Below are 6,000 nucleotides of genomic sequence, written 5' to 3'. Positions count from 1 at the left end.
CCTCATACTTATTCAAAATGTAAATTACTTTATTTGATATGTTATTTTCTTTAAATTATGCTTAACAATTACTGCAGGAATTGAATAATAAATCTGTATTCTCCATTTCCTCTTCAATCTTTGCAGTGTCTAAAACATTGTAACGTTCCATAAATATTATAAAATATAAATACATATGCACATATAAACACCATACTTTTTAATTTGAGTGTCAAATCAGTAGCTGCCAAGTAAAAAGGAAGGAAATCTAGATTAAAAAAAAATCTGTACAAGCTATGACACTACCCTCAAGAAAACATTAGATATATGGTGCATATTAGCCTTTTCATTGCTGTCTATATGTTTATATACACCAGTGCTGATATACATATATTGACTATTTCAACACAGAAAAATTTCACCCTGGGATAACCATAAATTCTCCAGTGGTAGGCTCCAGAACCTGAGAGTGGTATTGATAAATAAAGCCCTATAGAGCTAGTTCACACATTTCAGAGTAAGATGAAGTTTAGCACAGTTCAGGGCTCCCCATATGTTACTGTCTGCCCCCAAATCAAAGTCTATATCTTGTTCCTCCCTTTCTCCTCCATTTTCCTCTTCTTATTCAATGGAAACTGAGGAGGTGATTTCAAGTCTCAGAGATCTCAGGAAACTGGAACTGGATAAGAAAACACTGTGGTGTAAAATGGCCAGCTGAATTTCAAATGACTTCTTGATTTTACACTGTTTGTTCCCTCAGCTCTCCCCCCACCCTTGCCCAGTACCAAAATGTCACGTAATAATTTTATCATTTCTCTCAGAAATTGATCTGGGAAGGTGCATATTCCCCAGCTGCTTCATTAGCCTAGGCCACATGAAATATGACATTTCAGGGTGTCTCAAGGACCAAACCAGTTAGGGGCTGAATGTACCTAAGCTTTTGCTAAATTAAATTTCCATAATATTCCATTAATATTTCATTTTTCAAAAGCTCACTCTTTTACGATTCTCAAATATTCTGATCCAATAACTTTGCTGAACTGAATCAACTGGGATGTCCTTGGGTTCTGTTGTCAAAGAGGTGCTTCTTCATTTACTTACCTCTAGCTCTACATTGGCAGACAAACTTAGGCAGACTTAGGATGGAGCAGAAGAAAGACAGAAATTTCAAGAGCAGAGAGATGAATAACAAAAGTGGAAGATTCAACAGAAAAGGGATAGGATTTGGAAGTACATCTTTAGTCCTGACGTTATCTTTACTTCACATTTTCCACATCTATGCCCACTCTTCCATTCTTTCTCCTGAACTTTAAACAGCCATTATTTATAATTTTTGAGCAAATATTTTCTAAGACACAATTACTTTCTGCTAGGCCACACCTTCTGTCCCTTTATACTTTTTGTCCCTCCAAACTTTTTGGAAATTCCATATATTTAAAACACCACACAAAGAATTTAGTGAAATGTTATACACAGACTACAAATCTCTGACAGTTCCAGCAATGTTCTCCACTGATGAAAGGGACCTATTTTGAGATCAGTAAATGTCTGCTGCGAAGCAGTCGGAGGTGCTCAGTTTCATTCTAAATACGAACATATGAGATATTGCATAAAAACAGAAAAACATTTTAAATTCCTCCTATTCAAACCCAGTTCAGGCACATATGTTGCCCAAGATGAACGATCAGCCGTCTTGTGATACACATATAATTAAATGAACATGCTATTGTAAGTTTTTCTCCAGAAATGCACTTGAAAAAGAATTTCAATTAAGATAGCCATTCAACATACAAGAATATGCAACTTACAGAGGCAAAGAGATTTCAAAGGAGGAGCAAAGATGGTGCCATTAAAAATCACCAGTGAGGGGAGGATGATATACATGAAAGACAGAAACACACACAAACTGAGCTTGGTGGAATTTTTCAGAGACAGAAAGATAACAATATAAAGCTCAACACAAAGAAAATGAGAAGAGTCACAGAGTTCAATCAGAGGGCCTAAGTTTTGGTACAGGAAGTATTATTTTCAACAGTGTTTTGAAGAATTGAAACTGTGCAAGCTTACTCTCTGGGATTTAATCTGAACAAGATTTTCAGAAGTACTTAAGAGCAACTCTGCTTTAGTTGAATAAAAACAAAACTCACATTCTTTAAGACACATGAGCTCTTGAATCAAACATTTAAACTAGATACATTTTATTTCTTACAATTTCCAGTCACTATTAGTAGACCTCATGTATGTGGGGAATGGGTGAACTGCAAGAATTTCTGGTAGCCTGGTCGGAAGATAAAATAAAAGAAAGATACAGGGAATGAGAATAGGAATTTTTGTAATGAAAAGCATGATACACAGCCCAAATCCCTGAGACCAAACTATCTTCCCTAAACATCTGGCTTTCTTTGGGGGATTTTATGTCCATAATATAATAAATAAGTCAGGTTTAGGAGTGCCAGTTTATTAACTATTTAAAAATGACTAAGCCATAGCAGCTGCCTGGATCTCACAGCATGTCCAAATAGACCAAATGTTCCCTGTTGGTAACAGTATATTCAAATACAAGTATTACTGTTATGGATTGATACTAATAAACACTAGGTTTAATTTTAAATGGGGCTTAAAAATCCATTTCCTTCCCTTACCATTTGCGATTTATTTTTCAGCTACTGAATATTCCTGGACAGTTAGCAAAAATCTTAAACATTTCATCACTTTGCTGTACCATAGAAGGCTACGGCTCTAAAACTACAATATTTCTGAATTAAAGTTTCTTTTCTGGAATTGAATAGGTAAATACATACCATGAACATATATTTTTCTTTTCAAACTTTCATTTTAATTCATGCCTTTTAGTTTCAAATCACCAATTCCCATCATCTGTACTGAGGCTGAAGGATGGTGAAAGAACAAGCTTTTAAGGTCACCGCTCCTACTTCCTACTCTCTTGAATACAGCTTTCACTCTTATGACCTTACAAGAACAATTAAAAAACATATATTTTTCATATGAATTTAGTTTATACCATGTGTAGTGTCCAGTTCTGAGACTAGGCAATGTTCACAACCAGCTAGGTAGGATCTTTGACCCTCTGGGTACTCCTTTGGATTGGGCCACTGGGGATTGTAGTGCTGTAAAGGGAATGTGTGGGTAGCAGAAGGACAGTTTAATTAATTTACTTGATAACGAAACTTGTTTTAAAGAATCATTGCATATCATGTGCAGCAGGCAGAAGGAAAAGAAGTTAACTATAGAGCTCTAGAGCAGTGAGTGCTCTCAGTTAACAAATTGAACCAGAGATCCTATAATCTATTTTTCAGGTTGGGTAGGTCCGATGCTTATTCTGAGCCTACTGGAGTGACTGGATTGTACAAATTAACTTTCTGTTTCCAGTTGCCTGGACATGAAAAAAGGAAGCCATAGAAGAGAAAGTTCTTCAAGAATAGCTGTGTATGACCACCATAACGACTGCAAAAGAGAAGAGGATGGAGTCTGCTGTGTGCCCATGACAGATATAAATATAAATATATATACATATATAAAATATATATATAATAAATACATATATATGCACACACACACATGTAAGCATCTCTCTACTCTTGCAAAATGTGCAAATCTTATCAAGTATTCCAGTGTCATTGACACTCACCTCTCTAAAAATTAGACACAAGATCAGGCTACAGTGGGGTTAATTTTGGAAACCCAAACACCCTACAGAAAAGACCACTGGCTTCTGTCCACAGTCTGAATCCATCCCAATATATCTAATGACTTGGAGCAGTGTGCTGCAGTATGCATTCTAGTATTTGGCACATGAATGGAACATTTTTGCCTAACATTTTCACTGTGATAAAAAGATGACAAAATAATTCAAGCCAAAAAGAAAGATAAGAATTTTGTTTAAAAATTATTTTAAACATCTGAATTTTTTGGAAAATAACTTTATAATCCAAATTACAGTCTGCATCAAAACTGGATAAATTAACTAAATGGAATTTTTCTTTTTGTCCAACAGACACTGCCAAAATTACATTTCAGATTTTGAGCTGAATTTGTTGTGATTTATTACTAGAAAAATCAAAGTTTGGAGCCTCACAAAAATATATACTAACCTATTTGTAACTAACAATTGGTGCAAATGATCACTGAAATTATTCAGTGAATTTCATGGCATCACGCTAGAGGTTTATTTGAACTGGTTTGTTGAAAGTATTTCTATTCTAATGAATAAAAAGCAATAAATTTTGAAAAATGCCATTCTTCAAAATTTTGTTTTCACCTATAATGCTATATCAACAAAGTTTCTTTTAACATTTGATATATTATTCTAAAATGCATAAGAAATAGGCATTTCTTATCCAAAACTATTAATTCTAGAGTATTATTCAGAATCAGATCATGTAAGAAGGAATCACCTTAACAATTATGAGCAATTACCTGACTTATGGCRCTATTTTTCAAGTACTTTACTAAATTTGTGGTACACTTGATGTATGCACTGTAAACCATTATTTCAGCAAAGGAAGCTGATGCTCCCTGAAGCACTTGAGCTACTAATATCCATCCTCCTCACCAGAAGCACCTTCTACAGACCTGCAAACAGTGTGTTTCCTTAACCTATTCCAGTCAAAACAAGTGAGGTTAATCTAGGCATTTTAAATGGTAGGTCTTTGCTAAGCAAGGTCATCTTGTCTGATGCAGTTTAGGCAGCATTCAGCAAGTAGCTCCACTCACAAGTCTAAATGGTTGGTAATCTCTGATGGGGGAAAAGAAGAGGGGGAAGAGGGAGAGGAGAATGATGTGCATCTGTGGAAAGGCTGGGGATTGTTATTTCTTCTACTGACAAATCTGTATGTAGCAGACTATGTATGTCTGTGACCTAAAGCATTAGACAACTGCACTTAATGAATTCTTACAATATATATCTCAGGGAACAGAAATCTTTGGGAATGAAAACTTGCCTTGATTGATTAAGGCATCAAATGCAGAGTGTTATACTTGGTCTTGTTTCCCAGTTTAATCTCTTGTTGCGGGAGTCCCCAAGGCTCTCTTTAATTCTGTTTACACAGCACAGCAATAATATATCACATGTAGCAGCCCAAAAATATTTTCATGTGGATTATACGGGTTTGTGTAACGCTGAATAAGGTACTTCTCCTGTCTTAACTTCACAACCAGACTTTCAAGTTTACATGTGAACTTCACAACTGAAAACTTGCAAAATTGCACTCACATAAATAAAAGAAAATATATTAGCAGAATAAAATCCCATCTGATTTGGTTTTACTTTAATCGTATTTATTTCATGCAATTACATCAAGACAAAATTTGATTCAACTGCCTATTGTGCATTTATTGCATGTGCCTTCATAAACAAAAGCAAGTCTGTTCCCCTGGTGATCACCCACTCAGGTAGCCGAGTATCTAAGACTAACTCCATAGCCTCAGAGACCTAATTCTACATATCTTTTAAGAAAAGCAAACAGCACTTATTTTTTATTTTACTCGTTCATTATTTTAATGCTGGATAATTTCTAAGCACAGCCAACTGCTAAGAATAGTATAAGTTATATTTTTTAATCATTGCGGATTCAGTTTCAGAGTAGGTAGATTCACACATAAATTACAATATGAAGAAAGTTCTCATTTTCTTTTGTGAAGCATGACAGATGTCTAAGTTTTTTTTGTTTTTTTTTTAATATACATGTAATTCAGCATTGTTCTGACGAGTCCTGGGTATGGCTAGAAAAAACCTTCTAATGATTTCCATTGCAAATCAAAGGCGAATGTTTCAGACTGCAATCTAACAAAGTCATATCATTTTACAAATATTTTTGGAAGGAATACCAATTAAAATTCATTTTCTAATTCCAGAGTAGAATGAGCTACATTTACAGCTGCAAACCCAGAGGAAAAAAATATCACTCCTTCATTAATACATGAGTTAGTATTCACCATACAGCATTGCCACATGAAAAATATGAGAGGATAAAAGGGCAAACTGCAATTTGCAGTGCCCTT

The sequence above is a fragment of the Apteryx rowi genome, unplaced genomic scaffold, assembly GCF_003343035.1.
Source record: "Apteryx rowi isolate R43461 unplaced genomic scaffold, aptRow1 scaffold_276, whole genome shotgun sequence".
Classification (NCBI taxonomy): Eukaryota; Metazoa; Chordata; class Aves; order Apterygiformes; family Apterygidae; genus Apteryx; species Apteryx rowi.
Note: the sequence above shows the minus strand (reverse complement) of the source record.